Source organism: Tamandua tetradactyla, chromosome 24, assembly GCF_023851605.1.
Source record: "Tamandua tetradactyla isolate mTamTet1 chromosome 24, mTamTet1.pri, whole genome shotgun sequence".
NCBI lineage: Eukaryota > Metazoa > Chordata > Mammalia > Pilosa > Myrmecophagidae > Tamandua > Tamandua tetradactyla.
The window spans coordinates 1,399,954-1,425,733 of record NC_135350.1 but is presented as its reverse complement, the minus strand read 5'-3'; the positions used below and the strand labels follow the sequence as shown (position 1 = coordinate 1,425,733).

The following is a 25,780-nucleotide window of genomic DNA, read 5'->3' as shown; positions in this document are numbered from 1 at the left end:
GATTAAGTGCTGCCACCTGGCTTCTGTCAACTCGGGATCCTGTCATCCCCATTGTGTTTAAGGATTCCAGCTCAGTGACAGCAGTTCCTACAGTAATATCTGACCTACAGAGAAGTGCAACTACAGAGCTCTTGAGGGATGATGGTGCTAGTCTCACAAATTTATTTCTCACTGTTCTGGTAAAAGGTGCATCCTCTGGACATTCCTGGGGTGTAAGAGCAGGCTTTGCATGATAAATCCACTCTAACATCCCAATCTCTCTAAGCCTCTGGATCCCCTCATCTACATTATACCAGGGCAGTTCTGGCATTTCAACCTCAGGTAATGTTGGCCACCTTTTGATCCATGTTTCAACCAACCACCCAAACAAGCTGTTAACACCTTTTCTAACTGCTCTAGCTATAACATTGAATGCAGAATCTCTACTTAGTGGGCCCATATCAATAAATTCAGCCTGATCCAGCCTTATATTCCTCCCACCATTATCCCACACTCTTAAAATCCATTGCCACACATATTCCCCTGATTTCTGTCTATATAAATTGGAAAACTCACACAGTTCTTTTGGAGTATAACGTACCTCCTCATGTGTGATACTTTGTACCTCACCTTTAGGGGCCTGTTGGGACTTTAGTTATAGGTCTAGAAGAAATGAGGGGTGGTGGGGGTGGGTCATGAAAAGAATTAGAAATATCTTCCAAGCCATTTGCTTCAGGGCTTTCATTTGCAGTTTCATCTGGTGAAACAGGATTAATAACTCTAGGGCTAATCCCTTCAGGAGGAGGTTGGGTGGCCAATTCCTCAAGGCAGGCTGGAGGTGGGGCGGCTATGTCCTCAGGGCAGACTATTACAGGGTTATCTAAAGAAGGCTCAGCATGGTCTAGGGTTTCAACCTCACCCCCAACATCATTATCAATCCATATGTCACCATCCCATTTTTCAGGGTCCCACTCCTTTCCAATCAATGCCCTCACTTTAACGGCAGACACCATGCAAGACTGAGATTTCAGTTTACATTGTAAAGTTGCTACTCTAACAATAAGATTCTGAGTCTGATTTTCAGAGATCTCAAGTCTACGGCTACAGGAAATAAAATTTTCCTTCAGGATACTCATAGAAACCTCTACATCTTTCAGACGGCACTTAAGCTTCTTGTTTGAAGCCTTAAGCCCATCCCTTTCACCCTTTAATGTTGACAGTGTATCTAACAACAACCAACCAACATCTCTATAACTCTTATTTCTACAAAACTCTGTAAAGGTGTCAAAACCATTATCTCCCAGAGTCTGGCTTCATACAAGCGAAGCATTAGGAGGATCGAAGGATGATATTTTGACTATCTCCTTTGCCAACTCAGTCCATGGATTGGGAGTGTCATTCTGATTATAGGAATCAGAGTCCTTAGTGTCTCTGAGCCCAGTCAGAGTAGAAAACCATTCATAAAAACCCATTTTTAAGATTCTGTTCCTTAAGAACCACTCCTGGTACCAAGATGTATTAGTTAGGGTTCTCTAGAGAAACAGAATCAACAGGGAACACTTGCAAATATAAAATTTATGAAAGTGTCTCACGTGACCGTAGGAATGCAGAGTCCAAAATCCACAGGGCAGGCTGCGAAGCTGATGACTCCAATGGATGGCCTGGATGAACTCCACAGGAGAGGCTCACCAGCCGAAGCAGGAATGCAACCTGTCTCCTCTGAGTCCTCCTTAAAAGGCTTCCCATGATTGGATTTAGCATCACTAATTGCAGAAGACACTCCCCTTTGGCTGATTACAAATGGAATCAGCTGTGGATGAAGCTGACGTGATCATGACCTAATCCTATGAAATGTCCTCATTGCAACAGACAGGCCAGCGCTTGCCCAATCAGATGAACAGGTACCACAACTTGGCCAAGTTGACACCTGTCCCTAACCATGACACCCCCCATTATACCCTCAACTACTCTTCCTAGACCTTTACTCCTCTCTTCTTCTGGAACACCAGTGATTCTTATATCTGCCTGTTTGTTTTTCTATCATTTCCCTGAATTCCAATTCAATTTTTTCCATTTTTTGCCGTTTGCTGTTTTGTGTCTTCAAAGTCAATTATCCTGTCCTTTATATCACTTATTATTTCTTCTGTCTCTTCAAATCTGGTGTTGTGTGTCTCTGGCATGTTTTTTTATTTGGTCAACAGAATCTTTAATCTCTATGATATTTGCTATTTATCTATTTATTCTTTTAAAATTCCTCTTTATGCTCTTCTACTGTCTTCTTGATCTCCATATGTCTTTTGCTATCCAATAAGTACAGTTTTATGAGCATCTTTGATTAGTTGTTCCAACATCTGTGTCTCCTCTGGTGGTTTATTTTGGTCATTAGGCAGGACTATATCTGTCTGCATTTTGATATGCTTTGTGATCTTTTGCTTTGTGATCTTTTGCAAGTAAATATCTCGATTGACTTACCTTGGGAGTTGATTCTTTCAGTACTCTATGGCCTTGTGCTTGCAGGATGGTTGTACAGCAGGGAGCAGGGCACAGGGTGGGACACTCTGTGTAGTGATATGTTTCAGGGCAGGTAGTGGCACAAGTTGGTGAGGATATTCTGATGCTTGGAATGTTGGGTGCCAAATGGGCAGGGAGGATTTAGCTGTGTGGCTGCATCATTCTGGGGGGCGTAATCCTGGTGTGCACTGGTCTATGTCATGGGACCCTTTGTGCACATGAGTAGAGCTGTGGCAAGAGGTCAGCACTATGCCTTTGTGGATTGGGGGCAGATGTGACCTGGCTGTGTAGGGTGACACTTTCTCAGAGCTGGGAACTGAGGCTCCCCAGGTCAAATTTTTAGTGTTTTACTTTTTCTTCTCTAGTTCCCCAACTCCATATCTTCCCAATTCTTTTCAGTTGCCTGGAAATCCATCTAGAGATGATTATATGAAACGTATAGGTCAGCTTCCTTATACATCTCTCCAACTGATAAGATTGTGATCAACCAACTGAGGGCAGGCCCACACCTTTATTTTCCATTCTGATAGGCCTCTAAGATTTAAATATATTAATACCTGTTTAATTATACTTTAGATTTTTTACCTAAAATGCCATATTGGTTTTCTTCTAGATAGTCTACAGAGTTACAGCTGTGCATGGGAAGATACCTACCATGCAATTGTGAGTGTGACTTGCTGATTCTCAATGACATTGAAATAGTCATTTTAGTGGATTTGCTTGTGTATGTTGAATAGCCTCGCATGGAGGCTTATGAACTCCTGCCTTATCTTTGTAATCTGGGTTTATCCTCAAAATGCTGAATCCCCTTGAAGCAATTTGGATTAGAGAGCACAAACAGAGGAAGCTGGATAAAATTATTGCAGCTCCCCACTGCCCCATTCTTCCATACTTTTTTTTTCAAAGAAACTGTTTTCCTTTCAGTCCATTTCCATTTGGCCATTTCACCTTCCACCTTAGATCATTGTTGTTATCTACAATCGATCCCAAGTCTGTCATCATTATCTGTCCTCTATCACTGAAAATCTTGGCACATGGATAATTACCTGGGCTCTTGCCATCAGCCTGGGTGACCTCAAAGGCCATGTGGAGAAACCACCTGTCACCCTGAACTCATAAGTTAACCTCCTTATCTCTAATGACTGGTACTTCCATTTAGATCCAGGGCTGTATCCTATGAATTGTCATCACTAGAGCTTCTCCTTCTGTGAAATTTGACATACCACTCTCTGACCATGAGTTTCCATCCTCTCAGTTACTTCATTTCCTCCCACAGATCAGTCCTTTATCTGGTGATACCTTCGAGCAATTGTTACTTCTATTTTCTCCTAATTGGAGATGCCCCTTGGTTTATTTACCTTCTCTATCTGATGTGGATTCTGCTGCCAATAATAAACTCCCTTGCACTTTTCCTGTACTGATCTAGGTGCTATTATCTGGACCATGCCTGATTTCCAACCCTAGCTGATTGCCCACACTGCCTGGCAAACCCGTTTTTACCTAAACAATTCCCTCCTGATCCATGACAATGGCTGTATCTTTAATCACCCTCATATCTTTCTTTTTTCCTTACCCTCATCACATGGCCTACACAATACTTGCCAGGAAAAATACACCATCAGCAAGAACTTCTTCGTTTAATGCTTTCTCAGTTACAAAGTTACCTATTATTACTTTCCTTATTTCTATTTATTAATTCTTTCACCCACTTATTCATTCAGCATGTATTTGACTTCGTTCCATGACCTACACACTGTGATAAATTCTACAGATAGGAAAATGAATTTTATAATTTCCGTTGAGAAAAGGGAAGACTTGAAATTATAATAGTATTCAAAGATGTGGATATATATATGGAGAGAGAGAGTGGGGTTACAGTATGGACCTAAAACCCCTAACAGAATCTCTGCTGGTGGCCAAAGCTGTTTGGGAGTAGTAATTTTCAAGATGAGATCTAGGAAAATTGAATCTTTTCCTTCCAAGACTAATTTCTAATTTGTGCTCAGAAACAATCTTTTTCTTCTCTTTTAATCACATTCCACCATACACCCCACCTCTTCCATTTCCACCTGTAAGAATAAAATTAAGTTTATCTTTCATAGAAGATGGCATAGGACAAGAGAAACAGACCTCATTTAAAAAAAGGGCTCCAGGGCAGCTCAAACCAGTCTTGCAGGTAGGGAAAGGAGAGTGCCTCTGATGCAAGCCTAGAATTAGTGCCAAATCCTTATATAGGTAGACACAAGTTTAAATAAGTAATGGCCAAGATCACTGAAATGTATAGTGTAATTGAAAGTGGGAATCTTCAGTAGGAAATTTTAATTAGTTAGACTATCCAGATGGGCTGTAACCTCTGGAATGTCCAGTCAGTGGAGAAAACGGGGAATCACCTGCATACTAAGCTTAGGTTATAAAACCTGTGGCACTGTATTGCTTGGTGCCACATTTTTGGTTGAGTAACTGTTCTTGCAAGATCGTGAATAAATTCTTTTCTCCTCCACAATCAGATTTGTGTTTGCTCTCTTTCAAGTACTGCTTTCTTCTACACACATTCCTGTGTCTTCAAGTCTCCTGTTTCTTTCTGTTTTATTTATTTTCTTATTTGGGTGGGAGGGGGATCTTACCTCCACATCAAGATGATCAAGTCTCTACTTTGATAAGAAATGAAAAGAACCCTCTTCCTGGATTCTATTGATATTTCTGCAACCTACTCAAGTTTTCTCCTTGCATTCACAGCCAGACTTCTTGAAAAAATCTACATTTCTTGTTTCCATATATTGAGCTTCCATTAGTGCCTCAGTCTTCTACAATATAGTTTTCATATTCCCCACTGTACTGAAGCTACTCACTAAGGTCATTGATTATTTATTTATTTTTCATGGACAGGCACCAGGAATTGAACCTGGGTCTCCAGCATGGCAAGTGAGAATTCTGCCACTAAGCCAGCATTACCTACCCTCATTGATGAATTTTTAATTGCCAAATCCAAACTCTTCTTCAACAGGTAACTTACGTGTTAAAATTGTAACATGCCTTCAGATCTCTTTTCATTCTACAGAATCTTTGTGGGCCAAATTTTCCATGCCCATGTTTTTGATTTCCATCTACACCACTCTACTATTTAGAGAGCCAATGCAGATCTCTCTCTTTTCAGGTACGTATTCCTTACCAGCTACCTCTGCATGCATACTCTTTAGGATCTCAAACTCCACCCAACTGAAAAGAAGCTTAACTTTGCCCCTAAACTCATTCTTCCCTTCCACTTCCTGTTGGTGAATGATACTGCCACTCAGTTTCCTAAGCCAGAAACCAAAGAATCAGTGTAGAATCTTCTCTCTCCCTCACCCTCTGCCTTCTATTTTTTCACCAAATCAAGTTAAAATTTTACTCATTAATACTGTTTAAATATACTCCCTCCTCTTTACATTCCCAAACACTCATTATTTCTCACTTGCGTTATAATCTCCTAAATGGTTTTCCCCTCTTCAAGTCTTCTATTATCCATTTCATCCATAGAATCAAATTCATAAAATGCAAATCTGATCATGTCGGGTCATTGCTTAATATCATCCAGTGACTCTCTCTTGCCATCAGCACAAAATTACAAAGTGTTTAGTCCTCCTGGCCACTTCCTGCTACTCTTTCCCTACCCCACGTGTTGTGATCTCTCACATGTTTGCGTCTTTGTGCATCCTCTTTTCTCTGTCTGGAACTCTTACCTTCTATCCCATGCTCTGACTGCCTAGCATCCACTCAGCCTTAAAGAATCCACATAGATTACCTTTACAACAAGTCATCCTTGCTACTCACTCCTTCCCTCTAGCCTGGGCTAAGTTTTCCTTGCTTATCCTCTACTGTCACCATCATAACCCTTTCTCTTTACATTATCTGTAACCATTTTGTGGGTTTAAACTCTAGGAGTTTTAAACTCATTGCATGCTAATCAAGACCCACCTTGAATGGGCAGGTCACATCTCCATGGAAACAACTTAATCAAGAGATCTTACCCACAATAAGTCTGCACCCACAAGATTGGATTAAAGGAGCATGGCTTTCAATTCTCAGCCCATGCACTCCTACCATCAGCCCCCCCACACCCAAAAAAAGATTTTTAAAACGGTGCTGCAATAATGGGATAGTCACATGGACAAAGAACGAAATGTGACCCCTATCATGCAGCATATGTAAAGAAAAAATAAAGATCATGGCTTTTAGGGGGTACATAACAGTTTTAAACTAGCACAGCAGGATACTTGATGAAATGAAATAAATTTCATTTCGGAGTGAAAGAGTAATATTGCCAACTAAATGCTACATTTTAGGCAGGGCAGAAGTAATACTGAGGAAATCATGAAAATATTACTTATTTGAGACAATGAACCACTTGGATTTGCTAAAACCTTTACGCATAGTTTTACTTCTATACTATACAGAATTACACTTAGTGGGACGACTGCCATATATAGACATACTCATTGCAGACAATTTTGATAATATAGCACAAAAGACAGGAAACACCCAAGTTCTCACCAACCAAGATAAACAGTGCTAACATTTGTTAGGTATATACACACATACCATTTGAATAAAATGTACAGCTTATACAAATAGATGGGCTCATACAATGTACATTGCTTTGTGAACACTTTTAACAACCAGATCAATGTTTTCCAATTTCATTGAAAATTCTTATACATTTTAAGTAATTTTTAAAACTTATGGGTTTATGAGCATTCAACGTAAGCAAATTAGAACACTTAAAAAGACATAAAGAAGAAGTTTGTTCAGGTATTCATAATCCCACCCACTGGACATAATCACCATAATGTTTGGGTATCATTCTTCCAGTTTTAAATATGCACATACATACACAAATACATGCCATAGGTATGTACATGTTTTTGCATATACATGTATAAAGACACACCCACACATATAGACAAACACATAGGTACACTTAATCACATTTGGCACCAAATGTAGGATGGATGTGAAACAGCCTGGAAGAAAAGGCTAATCACTGTAATCTTGTAGAGAAATGGGACCTGAAACTAAAGTGGTGGTGGTGAGATTGCAGAAAACAGAACCACACAATGTGGGAACATCCTAGGTAAGTGTCACAGACTGGATTAGAAAACAAGACAGCAGATGCCAGCTGTGTCAGATCTGTGCTGGCTCTCCCAAGGGCATGAGGGTATAGTGTTCTCTTTTCGGCTAGCTCATTTTTATGGGGGAGCACATTGGCAATGCAGATAAAGTCGTAACAATGTCATAACATAAACAATGTCAGTGAATAATACATTGAAATTTGCCCCCAGGGAATGTTTCTAGCTCTCCAATAGGAATTTGCCCCTTAAATCATCTCTCTGTTAAGGAGACAGCCTATTTAATAGATTCATTCTCTTCAATAGCATATATTGGCTTTTTACCATTTATTTGTCCATCCACGCATCCATCATCTACTCAGCATCCATTCTTCCATACCCATAAGGTAAGCACAATTTTATGTACTTAATTGAAATGCAACTTTATTTTTGTATTTTAAAATCTTTCGCAGGGAGGAGTATTTCTTCTGTGTGTACATAAAAAGCTAGGTAGTCCCCTGATTTTTCTTGCTATTCAGGTACTAAAAATTCAATCAGGGTCTCTGAATTGCACAACTCTGGTGGCACCATTTGCGGTTAATCTTTGTAAATGGGATCTTGTGGAGCCCAGCCCCACATAAATTATAATAGGAACGGTGCCCCCTGGAGTTATGCAACATGGCCTTGAGTCCTCAGGTCATTATAATCTCACAGTCATAACCTTAGTTCAGTATTTAGTAACGTCTCCTTCAATATTAAAGAATACTTTCCTTTTCATTAAAGGTAGGATTTCCTCCTACTCCATGGCCATTCTAGAACCTGGCAGCAGGTAGATCAATAGACTTCAGGGAAGAGCGTACGATAAATATTCTTGTTTAATTTCTCCAGGGTTGAAGGACAAGGTAGAAGGCAGCAAAGTAGGGGCCTGTGACGTGCCTGCCCCTCTGACTAGTACTTCAGGAGGTCTCCTCCACCTTCTGTCCTGCAGTGTGTATCCCGTAATCTTTTGCTCTTAGGCTGACCTCAACCCCAGCAGCCCATCCTCTTGAACAGATTTTTTTTTAAAGCAGTTTTATTGAGATATATTCACACACCATAGAATCCATCAAAATTGTACCATCAATGACCTTTAGTATAATCACAGAGTTGTGCCTTCATCACCACAATCAATTTTGGAACATTTTTATTACTCCAAAAGGGAATGCCCCATACCTCTTAGTAGTCACCTCTCAATCTCTCTATCTTTCCCCAGCCCTTCATAACCACTAACTTAAATAGAAATAGATTTATTTATATTTACATTTTATATAAACAGAATCACATAATATGTTGTACTTTCTGTCTGGGTCTGTCCTTTAACCTGATTTTAAAAATTATTGCTATTTTTTTAGTTAGAGAAGTTGGAGGTTAAAAGAAAAGTAGTGTAAAAAATTACGATGTCCCCGTATACTCTCCTAGAGTTGAAACTTTGCATTAGTGTGGTAACTTTGTTACAACTGATGAAAGAATATTAAAATGGTACTAACGATAGATAGTCCATGGTTTACATGAGGCATATTTTCCCAAAATGCCACCTTACTCTTAACACCTTTTAATAGTATTGTACATTTGTTATAATTCATATAGGAACATTTTTGTATTTGTACTAATATCCATAGTCCATTGTCTACAACAGGGTACAGTCCCATGGTTTATCTTCTAACTTTCCTTCTAGTAATATACATAACCCAAAATTTCCCCCATTCAATTACATTCACAATCATAATTCAGCACTGTTAATTATACTCACACTAAAGTGTTACCATCAGCACTCTATTTCTAAACATTTAGAATAAATCGAAATAGAAATTCTGCCCAAAGTAAGCATCATTCCCCCATTCTCTACCTCCATTCTGTCTATCCCCTGGTAACTTATATTCTAGATTTTAACTCTATGAGTTTGTTTATTATAATTAGTTCATATCAGTGAGATCATATACTATTTGTCCTTTTGTGTCTGGCTTGTTTCACTAAACATAATGTCCTCAAAGTTCATCCATGTTGTTGCATGCATCAGAACTTCATTGATGAATAATATTCTGCTGTATGTGTATTCCACATTTTATTTATTCCTTCATCAGTGTCTTTCATCTTTTAGAAACTGTGAATAATACTGCTATGAACATCAGTGAGCAAATATCTCTTTTCCATCTGGTTCTGGCTCTGGATATGCAGTACAATTTTTAAGATCGCAGTGTTTGTGCAATTGTTTTACCCCCCAGGAAAAAGTTTCCTTTCTTCTGTTCTGTTTGTTTTTGTCTTGCCAGTATAGCTTTATTTTATACTCCTTTCATTGCTGCTAGCTGCATTTGCCTGGAGGGCAAATTCTGGGAGAAGGGTCACCCCAGAGAGAATTTTCCAAGTCAATATTTTCCAGCCAAAACAAGCCAGAAACCCACGAAGGGGGCACAGACCAGTTCCAAGGAGCCCTGGAGAGACGGTCAAAAAGTGGCCAAAAGCCTCTTTGACAAATCCCTGAAGCTGCGCTTTCCTGGCCACCCTTCAGGGAAGTGTTCTCCATAGCCCTAAGGAGGCACTGTGTCTTTAAATCACCACCGACAGAGGCAGAGTTGAAACAATGGCTGCAGCTATGCCTGTCTAGGGTGGGCTGAAACAGCAGCTCAGAGCCAGGACCCAGGGATCTGAACTTGCTGATCAAGCGTTGATCAAATATCATGACTAGTGTTTGGCTATGCACCGCCACCCCCAACCTCACTCGTGTTCTTAGGGACGAGGACTTCCACATCCCTCTCTATCCACCACAGCCAGCCAGGGGTCAGGCCCCAAGGTGGCCTTCCTCAGAGAGTAGAGGATGGGTATCTACAGCTGCCATGGAGCTAGCTACTCACAGTTCTTTACTGCAGTTACTCATTCCTTTCCTCTTCCTCCCTGCAGACCGTAAATTACTCCCCTGGCCTCCCGAGCCTGAGAACGGTTGTTTCAGACAGTCTCAGCCTGCCCACCAGCTGCTTTGGGGGTGGGGGGGGAATGAGTCCTGGATTTCCCCACTCTGCTATCTTCCCCAGAAGTTCTCAGAGTGACTTGTTAAATCTCCTTGGCTGATATTCCACTTGTGTTCAGATGAACGAGCCTCTACAATTCATCTCTTTTGGACCCAGTGTTTGGGGAGAATACCATCCCTTCCTGGTCTCCCACCTCTCTCTTGTGGCCATGGCTGCATTAGCAGGATCAGGTGAGAGTTGGGTACTAGTACCTTGTGACTCCCAATCAGAGCTAGCAAAAGGGTGAGGGAAAGAGGCACCTTGCCTGGGCTCAAAATTTAATGGAGGGCCCCAAAATTCAATAAACAAAATAAATAATATGTATTTTAACTTTTTACTATAGTAATGTTATCAGACAAAGGTGGCGTGTTCTCTGCCTGATGTGATCAATAACCAATTCCTGGGCCACTGGGGTTTCGAAGAGAGAATGAGTATGTTGCTAGGCACAAAGCAGGAGAGCAGCTGGCCTATTGGCCCAATAATCTTTCCCCCTGAGCGACAGTTATTTGAATAGTTTTATAGTATGAAAAGATGGGCAGGTTTTAGGGTAATGCATATAATGGTCCCAGCTGATGTAATTAGAGGTGATCTAATTCTTAAACATGCTCAGATTGATCACATGCTTAGTCCCAGAATGCAGGTAAGAAAATGGCAGCCTCACTATGATGATGGGCATGACTTTTAGTGTAATAATGAGGTATAGGTGATTACAGGTTAAAGTCTAAGCCACTCTGCATGTCGGGTGAATTTGGGTTAGATCCACCTTTGATTATCAACATAACTTTGGACTTGGGGTGGGTTAGTTCTGGGCTGGCTCAAGACTCTTCATTAATAAACATTGTGGGCTATTTTTAGTGATCACAAGACTCCAAGGTCAAAAATTGGATAAAATGGGCACAACTGAGGGTCAGTCACAAGGTTTTTACAGTTTCAACGGTACGGGATAAAGGCTGTCATCATCAAAGATCATTGCAGTTAAATTACAGCTCAAATATGTCAGGTATCTCTCTCTGTCTACTCCAGTATATGAGGAGTAATTGTACTTACAAAAAGTACTTATAAAAGTAGTTACTTATAAAAGTAATCTTTTATAAAGATAAAAGAATATCTTTATAATGATTCAGCAACCATAATCTTCCCTTAAATCCTAACTTCTCAGTTACAGTAACATATATACAACTTAACATTTCCCATTTTAACTTCTTTCAAGTGTACAATTAATATTATTTCTTTCACGATATTGGGCTACTATCATCAATATGAAATACCAAACGTTGTCATCATTTCAAACTGCAACTACACTCACTAAGTAATAACTACCCACTCAGAGCTCCTTGCATCCTTGGCCTCTGGTAACCTGTGATCTGCTTTCTGTGTCTATGAACTTGCTTATTCTTATCTCCTATAATTCAGATCCTACAACATTTGTCCTTTTGAATGTGGCTCCATGTTCTAGCATGTATCAGAACTTCTTTCCTTTTAATGACTGAATAATATTGCATTGTACGTGTGTACCACATTTTGTTTATCCATTCATTAGGTGGTCAAGATAAATATTATTTGAATGAAATCTTTTTAAAAAATAAAAATTAAATCATTGTCCTCTCCCCTATGTGGGACATGACACACAGTGGTGAGTCTCCCTGGAATGAATCCGACCCTGGCACCATGGGATCAACAATTCCATCCTGACCAAAAGAGGGAAAAGAGGTGCAATTAATAAAGTATCATTGGCAGTGAGAGTTCGAATTGAGTCGAGAGGCTACTCTGGAGGTTGCTCTTAAGCTAGCTTCATTTAGATCTTGCTACCTATCATAACTTGCCAAACCCCAACCAGGACCATTCCAGCCTATCCTAAAGAACACCTGGGGCAATATATAAGATTCCATAAGGGTTCCATGCACTAGAGTAACTTTCCAGAAACCAACAACCTCCAGATGGGTCCCTAGTCCAGATAAGTCCTGAAACCTAGAGGGCCCAGACTCCCCAGAACATCAGATAGTTCCATCTGCCTACTCCATATTAGTGACAGATTCTTCCAATATGAAAAAGTTAGAATGGCCATAGCCCAAACCTCCCTAAAGAGAGGGATAGAAAGATCAAAGGTGATGGTGGCGTTATACAGAGAAGATAGGATTTCACAAATGAATATGATTGCCAAATCATTAAATTGGTAGTTCTTTTAGTCTCCAGTATTTTAGAGCAGTTAGAATCGGAAACCTAAAATTGGGCGGGCCATGGTGGCCCAGCAGGCAGAGTTCTTGCCTGCCATACCAGAGACCCGGGTTCGATTCCTGGTGCCTGCCCATGCAAAAAAAAAGCAAAAACCTAAAATTGTGGAATTGTAACCCACGTCAAACTCTGAAATATGTTCTACAACTAAATGTTGTGCTGTGCCTTGAAATTTATTGCTTTATATATATATATATATATATGTTGTTTTTCACAAAAAAGAAGGGAAAAAAGTTGATTGTGGTGATAAAAAATTATTTAAGCCTTCTAGCCTCCTATATACTGGAGCAGCTAGAAGGAAAAAACCTGAGAGAATCATATGGTAGCCCATGACAAACTCTGGGATCTTTCCTGTAACAACTTGATGAAGAGTGTTTTGAAAGCTATTGCTTTTTTATTTCTTTGCTTTGTACATATGTTATACTACGCAATAAAAAAGTTTAAAAAATTAATGCAAAAATCCATGTTGAACAGGATAGAAACATTTTTAGTAAATACAGGATTAGCAATTGCAGGGGATACTTATTGAGTTGTGGACGTGTGCCCCTTGAGTCCACCTGCACTGTATTTCCTGGCAGCGTGTAGTCAGTTTTCAGCTATGGCTGTCTTGAATGGTCAACTGAGTGACCCTGCTTCATAAATACAATTCGTGATGTCTTTGACTTAATAACCTAAACTATAACACTGGCCACATAAAGGAGGAGTTTACAGAACTGCTCCTACTTGGGATAGCATAATTGGTATTTGAATTATTTACAATCCAAAAGTTGTCTTAAGTTGTCTTAGCCCGTGACATATGACCTCTGAAATCCCAAATGTCAAAATCTTATTATACAAAAATGATTCATTCAGTCCAAAAAACAGACAAATAAATTAAGTTGAATTTTATACCATACTGTTTTCCTAAAATCTACTATCCAAAGAGTTTTTGCAAATCAGTTCCTGCGGCCACAAAAATAGCCATATTTAAACTGAATTATAACAGCCCTCCTGCCATGAAAGGCCAGCCTGTTCAAAGAATGAATTAGGGCCCAATGACGCCAGGGTGTCTGTGACCCACAGTGGCAAGAGGGCAGAAGGTCGGTGAAAAGGAACACATGTTATGAAGTCCACATTTCTAATAAATATCTTCTAAGGAAATAAAATGGTCATCCAGGGAACATTTACAAGTTTTACTTATTAGTTTATGTTAACATGAGCATTACTATGAAAAAATATTTTTAACATGTACAATGAATAACAGAATAAATATTTTTTACCCACCCCCAAATTTAAATAGAATAGCACTGTAACAGGCATATCTGCTTGGGGCTCACTATTCCTGAAAAACACTGGTGGCCATTTCCTGTAAGCACATAAGATGTTTTTGCCTGAAAGTTGTTAGGTCTCAGAAAGAAATTTCGAAGAGCAAAGGAACCCTTGATGCAGAGCCCCCATCAGCCCCCCTCCTCAGCATCCTTGGCAGGTCCAAGGATCCAGATATAAAACTGTTACAAGCCTCCATCCAGTCAGGAAAACAATGCACCACCTACTGGGCTCCCTCCCCTCCTGGCATCACTGTCCCTTCAAAGCACAGCTCCCACAACAAAGGGCCAGAGCCATTTTCTCTTTCTTCCTGCTGGCTACCCAGGCAGGATCCAATTTCGGGCTCCTACCTGCTTTCTCCCTTTCACTTTCCCACCTACTTCCTCCCTGCTTTATTCCTTCAATAAATCTGTTAACCTTTAACTTGCTGTCTCATGTGGAATCCTTAACGACCCTGTGCCTAACAAGAGTTATTCATTCTGAGTCATAAAATGAATATCAAATGACTTTTCTAACAGAATGAAGCATGGCTGTCTCTGGAGATTAGAAACTGGTGAAGAGGAATACTGGAGAAAGCTGGTTTTTTTTTTCTTAAGTCATCCCAAGCTAGCAGCAAACTCTTTAAAGGGCCGAATAGTAAATATTTTAGACTTTGTGAATCTTTGTCTCTGGAGCAACTTCTCAACTCTGCCATGATGTGTGAAAGCAGCCACAGAGAATACATAAACCAAGTAGCATGCCTGTGCTCCAACAAAATCTCATTTACAAAACATGTGGCAGCTCTTCCTAGTCCAGCATTCAACAAGAAAAAACCCAGCAACTTAAAAATAGACAAAAACTGGAGAAATATCAAATTCTTTTTCAAATGGTTTATCAATTTTAACTCCCTAAAATAGCATGTAAGAATTCCTTTAGGCCATATGCAGCTCAAAATTATTTGTCCTCTGAATGGTTGATAGATCTTATTGTAAATCTACCTGTTCCTGATGTCTTCTTTATGAGAAGAGTTTTAAAACAGTTCTAGGAAAGTGTAATTTCTTTAATTTGAGGAATGCTGTACATATTTCATATGCTTTTTCTGAATTAGGTTTATAAATTATTATTCTAGAAATTTTTTTCTTTAGTCAAAATGAACCAATTTTTTTTGCATTGATAGATTTAATCTATTTGTACTGATTTTGTCTTTTTTTCCTGTTGTTTGATGTAGATCACATCAAAATGGCTTCTCTACCCCTGAACTAAGTAACTCGAAGAAACCTTATATAAACACATATGTATGTGTGCATATATAGCTTTTATTCCAGAAGTAATAAGGGTTTATTGTTGAAAATTTGAAAATGCAGGTAAGAAAAAGGAGAAAATAACTTTCAATAATTCCACCATTTCAGGATTCCCACTGCTCACGTCTGTCTTGGGTGGGCTCCCTGAAAACTAGACTTGGTGACAGAGAACTGAGAGTGGTGATTTATTGGGCAGTGCGCTTGGGAGCAACCCCTGTAATAGAAAAAAGGATGCAGGAACTGGCACAGGGGAGGCCCTGATTTCCTATGCAGTAGCAGCAAAGCCCTCAGCCAGTCCTCTGGAGAGACAGAGAAGGTGTAACACTGAAAAGTCCTTCAGAGTCACCCTTCATTATGCAAGAGGGTTGGGGTTTTTTCCCTTCATGAATGGTAACCTTAAGCCAGGCAGCAACTTTTGGCATAGGGAAGGGACAGGGCTGTGAGTGTCACTATCAGCAGTCAGTAGTCCTGACAGTTTGGAGAATGGGTGCCTCTGTGCCTTGGGAATGGGGTTGGTACTAGATGGGGGAGGCTGGGAGTGGAATCTGGGCAGTATACCACAGTATCCTCTAAAATCTACCTCCTGCACAGCTAGGATCTACTTGCTTAATATGTTAAGTCCTCCTCACTTTGCTAGAGAAAGTGGGGAGATGGAAATGTACCTATTCACTATTGGTAGGGAAATGAGAGGTGCAGCCCTTTGGAGGGCAGTATGGAAGTTACACAGGAGGCTAGGGGTGGGGTTGCCATATTAGCCTGAAACCCCGTTGCTCAGTGTATACCTGGAGGAACTGAGTGTGGGGACATGAATGGACATTTGCACACTGGTGCCTATGGCAGTGTTCCTGATCCACAATGGGCGGTGGTGACCAAAGGGTACAATTGAGGGAAGAAAGGGAGAACTACGGTGTATGCATACCACCAACTACTGGGTGGCCACAAAAAGGAATGCAGTTGTGAGCCATGCAACTAGGTGAATGAACCTGAAGGACTGTATGCTGAATGAAATGTCAGAAACAAAAAGGCAAATATTATCATGCCTCAATCATATGAACTATCTATAATATAAAAACTCAGTGACTTGAAGACGAGAGCATGCGTTATCAAGCTGGGGCCTATTGTAAAGGGTTCTACATTGTAAGCTCTTACAACAGTCGCATATATTCAGGGGTTGTAACTGTTATTTCTAAATTTCTGAGACGCTCAGCCATTTGTACATAACCTGGATGTTCCCAGAATCCATGGGTGTTTATGCAACACCTGAGACTCAGCGTTAGAGCTCTGAAACCATGAAAGTCAGCATTACCCCATACAGGAAGTGTTTAAAAAACTGAAAAAGGAAAAAAAAAAAAGCTTTTGAAAAAAGTATCAGACTTCAGCTAGAGACATGAATGAAACTGATCTGCATAGGACTGAGCTAAATCAGAATACAGGGTAAAGATATCACCCATATTTTAAAACTTCAACTTCTGTGTGAGACCAAAGGGAGAGACATTTATTTGGTGCAAAATCCATATTTTGGGTAGTGCAATACCTAATTTAACTTGTATAGTTAATTTAGTAGAACACAATAAGTACATGGAACCTTGAATATGGTAGGAGATCTTGTTGGTTTTTCAGGTTAGTATGATGCTCCCATATATCCCAGAGTAATTTGGGCAGTGAATAAAGAAGTATTTACAAAATACTACTGGGGGATTGGGGAGAAAACAGAAAATATTAAAACTTCCCCATATGGAGAATTTCTGATATTCTCACAAGCAGTGGGGACAGCCAAGTCAGTAGGCTGAGCCCTAAATCTTGGGGTTTGCCCCTATGAAACTTAGTTTTGCAAAGGAAAAGCTAAGCCTACATAAATTTAGGCTAAGAGTCACCTCCAGAGAACCTCTTTCATTGCTCAGATGTGGTTTCTCTCTCTAAGCCAACTTGGCAGGTGAACTCACTGCCCTCCCCCACTATGTGGGACGCGACTCCCAGGGGTGTACATTTCCTTGGCAATGTGGGACAGGACTCCTGAGTTGAGCTGGCACCTGGCATAATGAGATTGAGTAAGCCTTCATGACCAAAATAAGGAAGAAAGAAAGGAGACAAAATAAAGTTACGGTGGCTGAGATATGTCAGAGTTGAGAGGTTATCCTGGAGGTTATTCTTATGTATTATATAGATATCCTTTTTTAGTTTACAGTTGTATTAGTTAGGGTTCTCTGGAGAAACAGAATCAACAGGGAACACTTGCAAATATAAAATTTATAAAAGTGTCTCACGTGACCGTAGGAACACAGAGTCCAAAATCCACACGGCAGGCTGCGAAGCCGATGACTCCGATGGATGGCCTGGATGAACTCCACAGGAGAGGCTCACCAGCCAAAGCAGGAATGGAACCTGTTTCCTCTGAGTCCTCCTTGAAAGGCTTCCCATGATTAGATTTAGCATCACTAATTGCAGAAGACACTCCCCTTTGGCTGATTACAAATGGAATCAGCTGTGGATGTAGCTGATGTGTTCATGACCTAATCCTATGAAATGTCCTCATTGTAACAGACAGGCCAGCGCTTGCCCAATCAGATAAACAGGTACCACAACTTGACCATGTTGACACCTGTCCCTAACCATGACAACAGTGTATTACAGTGGCTGGAAAGAAGAACCTGAAACTATTCAGCTGTGTTCCAGTAGCCTTGATTCTTGAAGACAATTGTATATAGCTTTTACAATGTGACAGCGTGATTGTGAAAACCTTGTGTCTGAAGCTCCTCTTATCCAAGGAATGAACAGATGAGTAAAAAATTATGGATAAAAAATAAATAATAGGGGAGACAAGGGGTGAAATAAATTGGGTAGACTGAAATAATAGTGGTCACTGAGAGGGAGGGATAAGTGGTTTGGGATGTATGAGTTTTTCTTTTTGTTTCTTTTTCTGGAATGATGCAAATGTTCTAAAAATGATCATGATGATGACTACGCAATGATGATATTGTGAGTCATTTATTGTATACCAAGTATGGACTGTATGTGTGAAGATTTGTCAATAAAAATGAAAACAAAAAAGTTCTCCTCAGTCCAGGATTCTGGTTGGTCTCTGTGTTAGTTTGGAAGCTGCCAGTATGTGATATACCAGAACTGGAATGGCTTTTAAAAAGGGAATTTAAGGATTACAACTTTACAGTTCTAAGCCTATAAAAATGTTCAAACTAAGATATTCAGGGAAAGATACCTTAGTTTAGGAAAGGCTGATGGGTCTAGAACACCTCTGTCAGCTGGGAGGTCACGTGACTGGCATCTGCTGGTCTCTTGCTCTTGGGCTCCATTGTGTTGAGCCTCTGTTCCTTTGGGGGTTCCTCATTTTGCTTCTCTGGGTCTGGTTTTCATCTCCTGGCTTCCCTTGGCTCTCTCCAGGTTCTGGCTTAACATCTCACGGGAAGGCACTTGGCAACATCTGCTGGGCTCCAAGCTTCTCCAAACATCTGAGTCCGCTCTCTCTGTTGGCTCTGTTGTTTCTGCTATTTCTGAGATTTCTCCACAACGTTTTCTCTTTTAAAAGATTCCAGTAAACTGATCAAGATCCACCTAGAATAAGTGGAGTCACATCTCCATCTAATCAAAGGGTCACAACCTCAATTGGACACGCCAGATCTCCCTGGAGACAATCTAATCAAAAGTTTCCTACCTACAGTGCCGAATCAGGATTAAAAGAAATGGTTGCTCCGACAAGATTTGAATCAGGATCAAAACATGGTTTTCTGGGGTGCATGATATTTTCAAATTGGCGCAGTCTCTTTCTCTGAGGATATAAGAAGAAGGAATGTTAATGGTTGAACTATTGGCCCCATGTGGCAGCTATCCTTTGGGCTGCAACTGACACTCATCACTTTTCTTGTTATTCATTGTCCATTTGCCTTGCCCTTGGGAGTTTAGCTGAGGGGTCTGAGATCCTGCCCATCATGCCCTTCTCAGGCCTTGGCTGTGGCATTGCAGTGCCCATTTTCTTTCAAAATTGGATAAAGAAATGCTCCCATGGATTACCTGGGTACCAAACATATTCTTTCTGTCCCCATTATGTAATGGCAGTTCTACTTTCTCCTGATGATCAGGGTCAATTACTCCTGCCCGGATGGTGACTTCTTCTCTTGCCTGTTTCGTAGTGCACGGAGCCCAGAGTGACTGTGTGGCAGCAACAGCTTAAGGTTTAATGGGTCATTTGCTGTGTGTGCTGGAGGAAGCCTTTCCCTTGTGAGTCGCAGAGTCCAGAAGGAATGGGAGGCACAAATTCCCTAAGGTGGTCACTGAGAGTGAATGCAACAGAGCAATTTCTACTTTCACCCTTAAGTTCCCAGACCCATGTATTCTACCTATTGAGGATAAACTGCCATGTAATGGCTAACAACAAGTATATTCTGCATCCTGGAAGATGTACCCACCCTTGCAGGGTCTTAGCCCCAGACTGGTACCTCAGCTACCCCTTCAAAAGGCCAACTTCTGGATTTTGTGGTATATGAAGGACCCAGTGAATCCCATGTTCTTGTGCCCTTGGAGAAACCTCTTCTGCTCAAAGTAGGTTTGTTGGTCTGATGTGATGTGATGCAGGATGCTAGTGGATCTAACACTCTGTAAGCCCTAAGATAGGGAAGCTGACTGAGGCTCTGCAGGTAGGAAAGGCAAAACTGTTCTATGAATATGTGTCTACTCCAATCAAGCTGAGTTGTAACCCCTTCCAGGGTAGAAGAGGTCCAAAGTAATAACATGCGACCAAAAAGAACCCTCCAGGGATGTTGCCACATAGGGGTTCAGGCTTGGTCTCTTTGGACATTTGGCTGAGACAGTCACTAGATTAGCCTTGGAAAGTGGGAGCCCACGCTGTTGGCCCATGCATTGTCTCCATCCCTGCCACTATAGTTGTTCATTCATTCACTTGTTGTACCAACACTGGGTGTCCAATAACAGAGGTTGATTATGTCACTGGTGAAGCCATTTGACCTCTATGGTGGTTTAGAACGTTCATAGTAGATACACTCTGATGGGTAAGATGAGATTCAAAGTCCCAATGTGTTGTGCCTCATCAAAGGTCCATCCCCATATCCCTTTTCAAGTCCTAATAGTCCTCAATATTCCAGTCTTTCCTCCTACCAGAGTAACCTGCCAATCCATTTCCCCCCTCCCAAGAATGTATGTATATTCTTACATTGGGCTGTTTCTCTTTCTACATAGGCAGAGGACCAGGTATTCGTCCTGAAGCTCTTCCCATTGAGGATTAGTCACCCTTGTCTTCTGTGGCCACCCTGTCTTCCTGGCTCACATCCACCTGCTGAATCTCCCCATTCATGAGTGAAGCATAGACTTTTCCCTCTCTCATCAGGGATCATAAAGGACCTCCCTGCAATGCCCTATACAGCCATAGGGAGAAGTGGCAGCATCACAGAGGTGCTATGGGGTTCTGGACCACTTGCTTCAGAAGCTCATTTGTGCCTTCTGACCCAGTCACATTTAATCCTGCTAGTTTACGACTTTCTTTCTATAATGGTTCCTCCAAGGATGATGCCATACCAGGGACCTAGCCCAGCCTTATGACTTGGTGGATTTTACTTGGGGTTTCTCAACCCTGGCACTATGATCATTTGGGCCAGATAATTATTTGTAGTGAGGGACTCTCCCATGGACTGTAGGATCTTTAACAACATCTGTGGCCTCTACCTACTAGGTCCCTTTGGTTCAGTCAATGGGTTCTGGCTACAGAAACCACATCAGGTTTGGAAATTGGGCAAAAAGTTGTGGCTTTTTATTAAGGCAGTTCTCCCTTGCTTTCTGAACATTCATTCCTTTTTTTTCTTTTAAAATAGATTTTATTAACTAACCTAGGATAATTACAAAAGCTTTACACAGTAATTCCAAGTAGTAAAAGGCAATTTCCTTAAAAAAAAATAGTCGATATTATTTTGTTGCTTTATACACAGGTATGATTTCTTTACTATACTAGTCAGCTGCAACATTAGCCGATAAAATGTAAAATCATTCTTAATATGTCTCAAAGGCAGAGTGAACCCCATAATGATGTACTTTCACATTAACCAGATGACAGAGCATAAGCTACGTCGGACCACGATAACAATTCAAAATAAAGTGTACAGAACAAGCACTCTGAAGTCAACTACTGTGTCCCTTCCACAGTTAATGCTGCTTGTACAGCTCTGACTTCATCAAAGGCTAACAACCAGTGAAACTAATGTTCCTTTGATGTAGAAGCACAAACACATTTAGGTTCCAAATACTGTGTTCTGGTTGTAATACCGGTGAGGCAGACCCTAAGTCAGAAAAACCTTCTGAAAGAAAATAAAGAAAAACAAAAACCAGCCAGAATGAATGAGTTTATATTCATGTGGATAAGGCCTGTGGATAAGGCCTTCAAAATGTGGAAGCAGAGTTTTAAACCCCTTCCTTCTCAGGTAAGGGGTGAAGAAGATCTGGGAGGATGAGGGTACTGGAGGCTTGCAGTGTCAGCATCGCAAGAGTGTCTATCAGAGGTGGGGGGGAGGGGAAGGATGGGAAGGGAGGGGAGAGGAGGGGGAGGGGGAGGAGAAGGAGGAAGGAGTTGGGCAGAACTGGACCAAGTGATCCAGTCCTTGAAGAATCCAGAGCAAGAAAGAAATACCTGAAACAATGAAGAAGGAACAAAACACTAGAACAGGGCATGCAACGGTGGCTCAGCAGCAGAATTCTTGCCTGCCATGAAAAAACTAAACTAAACAACAACAAAAGAAAAAGAGAAAAGGAGTAAATACAAAGAGAACCAAAGGGAGGAAAACACATTCTGGGAAAAGAATTTAGTATATTCATGCCAAAACTAACAGAACTTATTTGCAAAAATGAAGACTCTTACTCAAATCAAAATTGCTCAGCGAGTGTAGAAACTTGAAAGAAATATAATCCGTTAAACTAAAAATGTTTGTAAAAAATCATCAGAACGAATTTCAGAAATAGACATTAGTTTTACATATTTAATACATTTTCTAATCTGTCAGAAACATACTTGATGCTATCCTGTAAATGTACAAAATCTAATAACTGTACAATGCTTTCATTTGTAGCAGAAGCAGGCACACCTTTTCTGTGCATATATGATACTGAGAACCATTTCAAATACACATCACATGGGGTGGCTAGCTATTGCAACGTACTGTTGATGAAATATAACCACTGGACATATAGTGTAGTTTCTCTGCAAAAAACTTTATAAATAAAAGGGCTCAAAACATGTCATATTGTTATTCTTCTGCCATATCATCACTTATCCATAATATATATTTTAGTAAACTTAAAAATGTATAGCTTTGTCATCAAGATCAGCTAATTGAGAAACAGCTAACTAAGAAAATTCTGGGACATGGAAGTTTGAAGCCGTTTGCATACACAATTTTAGCAAAATTTTAAGTGCTTTTCAAATGCTGACTTGGAGGAAACCGTAAGCCATGGAATCAGAACATAAAAATATACAAACATATATTAGAAACATTTATCTCTTTAGTGATTACTAATTAAAAACTTACAAAGGTGTTTTCATTTTACTACCAAATTATAAATGAAACAATACCAAATGCTTAACTTAGCTATAAACTGTACAGTCAAATTACTTGCATTTTACTACTACAACTTCTCTCATTCCTTTACTAATATTTTTTACAAGTATTAGAAAGAAATGACAGAGCTGTACCAAATAATATCATTAACACAAAACAATTCCACCAAAGGCAAACAAATTAGTACTCGAAACAATCTTATGAAAATTATTTATTCAGTCTTCAAATTGAAATTATAAAAATTCATTCTTTTAGCTTACTGTTTTAGAAAACAAAAGAAACAAGCCTATATTCTCCAAAAGGAATCAAGTGATATTTTACCCTCCTCCCAACTACTTATAAGGATGATATCCTTTTCATTTTTAAACCTATTTAAGGAATGTTCAGGAACATTTCAAAAAACTTTCGGTGGCAGTGTCTGAACAAAAAGCCTTCCATTTATATTTTGAAAGTTTCAAATGGTGCAATAAATTGGCTAGAACCAAAAAAATGAAGTACACTGCTGTTTAACGGCCTTTTGGACTGCATTTAGTGCAAGCAGGCGGCAGGTCCATGAGGTCACGCGAGGTGGGGAAGGGGGAAAGAAGCTTGCTCTCCATTCCCATGTGCATGTACCAAGCAGCAAACAGCAAAATTTCTCCGTTAGCTTATACTCAGCTTTGAGCTTTCTGTCAGCGGAATATCTATTCAATGAATTTTTTAGATTTGGAATATTTTTGAACCTAGGGAAGGGCTTGAGTTTCCCTCCTGAGAATTCCCACTGACAGGGTCACATTATCTTTCAAAATACCAGTGCATTTCCAGTTATCCATATAATTAGCTTCCCATAGTCATACACAGCCTCCATTTCCTCAAGATGCTAGTACTGTTCACTTCCTACAGCTCTCATGGGAGAATGAGCACGGGAGCTTGAGGGGTTCCAGGAATTACAACTACAGCTCAGCTTACGCGAAATCTCACACTGCAGAGACCACTGAGCGAGGCTCATACACCTGGCACCTCCTATATTCTTACCATACCTTCTGGTCAACAGGTTGCTAACATAAGACCCATATGCTCTGGAGTAAATGTCACATCGGTGACCAATGTTCTGCACCCACTAAGGCTGTTCTTGTCACCCAGTGACTCTGTCCTCACAGTTTAGCATTCGATTCTCCCACTATTTCTTCCCAAATGGCCACTGTTGGGTCAAAGGAACAGGACACTAAAACCTGTCCACACTCAGGGTGGGCCCAGGTCACACGCCACACAGATCCACGACGTGTCTCCCAGCTGGCAGCACAGCGCCAGTCCCCACCTTCACTTTTATCCCAGACCTTGACTCTCTGGTCCCCGGAGCAGGTCGTCATCCGTCACCGTGGAAGTCCAAAGACGTCATGGCTGAGATCCTTTGTGACCTGCCCTGACGCTGTGTGCCATGAACATCGCTTCTCCTGGGCCCATCCGTTCTGAATTTGTTTTGATTTTAGAATTTGGGCAAACCCATTGTTGGCTGCCTATTTATCTTGTCCCTAGGAATACCATGTTTCCTTAACCATCTTTATAGCTTACTGTATAGGTCAGACTCCCTTGGCTACCACTTTGACCTTGCCGTCCATTTTAATAATCATGCATACCTTTCTCCCAGTACCCTTAGTGTCTGCCATCTGGCATCTACATTATCTGGGGTCCTCTCATTGCCTTCAGGAGCTCGATTCTGTAACAGCACCTCCAGAGCCCTGACCTTCAGAACACGATGACCATCGACCTTGACAATACTGGTGCTCCTTTCACCAGTGCATTCCTTATCATTTTGGTAAACACAGTGACTTCCCATTCTCCTGCAGAACTTAGTGGATTGGTGGGTTTTCTGACCTTACATAGTGTATCTGCTCTAGCATGAGTCTTATGATCTTTCTCCCACTATCTCCCATGGCAGTTCGACAGTTCTATTTCATTTATTGTGAATCAGCACTTTCTTTTTCATTCCAGGGATCATCCTAGCAACATGCCAGCACCATCTTCTCAGGTCTTTGGCAGAGTATTAAATGTTTTATATCGGAGTGTTCTCATATAAATAAAGTCTCTCCTATCCAGTGTATGAGTTGAATTGTGTCTTTTCCAAAACATATGTCGAAGACCTAAACCCCACCACCTCAGAATGTGACCTTTTCTTGGAAATAGGGCCTTAACAGATGAAGTTGAGCAAGTTAATGCGAGGTCTTAATGGAGGAGGATATGCCCTTAACTCAGTATGACTAGTGTCCTTATAAGAAAGAAAAATGAGGCAAGAGAGACCGAGAAAACAATCATGTGATATTGGAAGTACAGACAGAGTTATGCTGCAGGAAGGAACACCAAAGGATACCACGAAGCCAGGAGGAAAGCATGGAACCATTTTTCTTCACAGACTTCAGAGGGAACACGGCCTTTCTGACACCTTGATTTAGACTTCTCGTCTCCAGATTTGTGCACCAATAAATTTCTGTTATTTGAAGCATCTGGTTTGTGGTACTTGGTTACAGCAGCCATAGCAGACCAAGCCACTTGCTTTGCGCTTTGGCGTTCTCTCCCCGTATTCTGGTAGCCTCAGTATCCAGTCGCATTTATGCTCTGCTGGTATTGTTTATCCTGGGCCCTGAGGCTCTTCCCAGGATATAATTTCTTTTCTCCCTTGCAGCCTAGAACATCTTTAACTGGGTTGTGTGGTGGACTGATCTTAATTCTTGTTATGGTGGCCATAGGACTGAGGTTGAGGAGGGAGCAGGTGTTTGTCTTACAAGGCAGAGACCTCTGCATAG

At 40.7% G+C, this 25,780-nt stretch overlaps 1 long non-coding RNA gene and 1 pseudogene across 2 annotated transcripts in view; one reads left to right on the top strand and one right to left on the bottom strand.

Annotated features, from left to right (window-relative positions):
• LOC143667991 (uncharacterized) overlaps positions 1–25,780 on the top strand; it is a 172,573-nt gene that overhangs the window by 93,231 nt on the left and 53,562 nt on the right. The gene's annotated exons all lie outside the window — the stretch shown is intronic.
• Positions 23,860–24,425, bottom strand: LOC143668489 (nucleoporin SEH1 pseudogene; annotated as a pseudogene).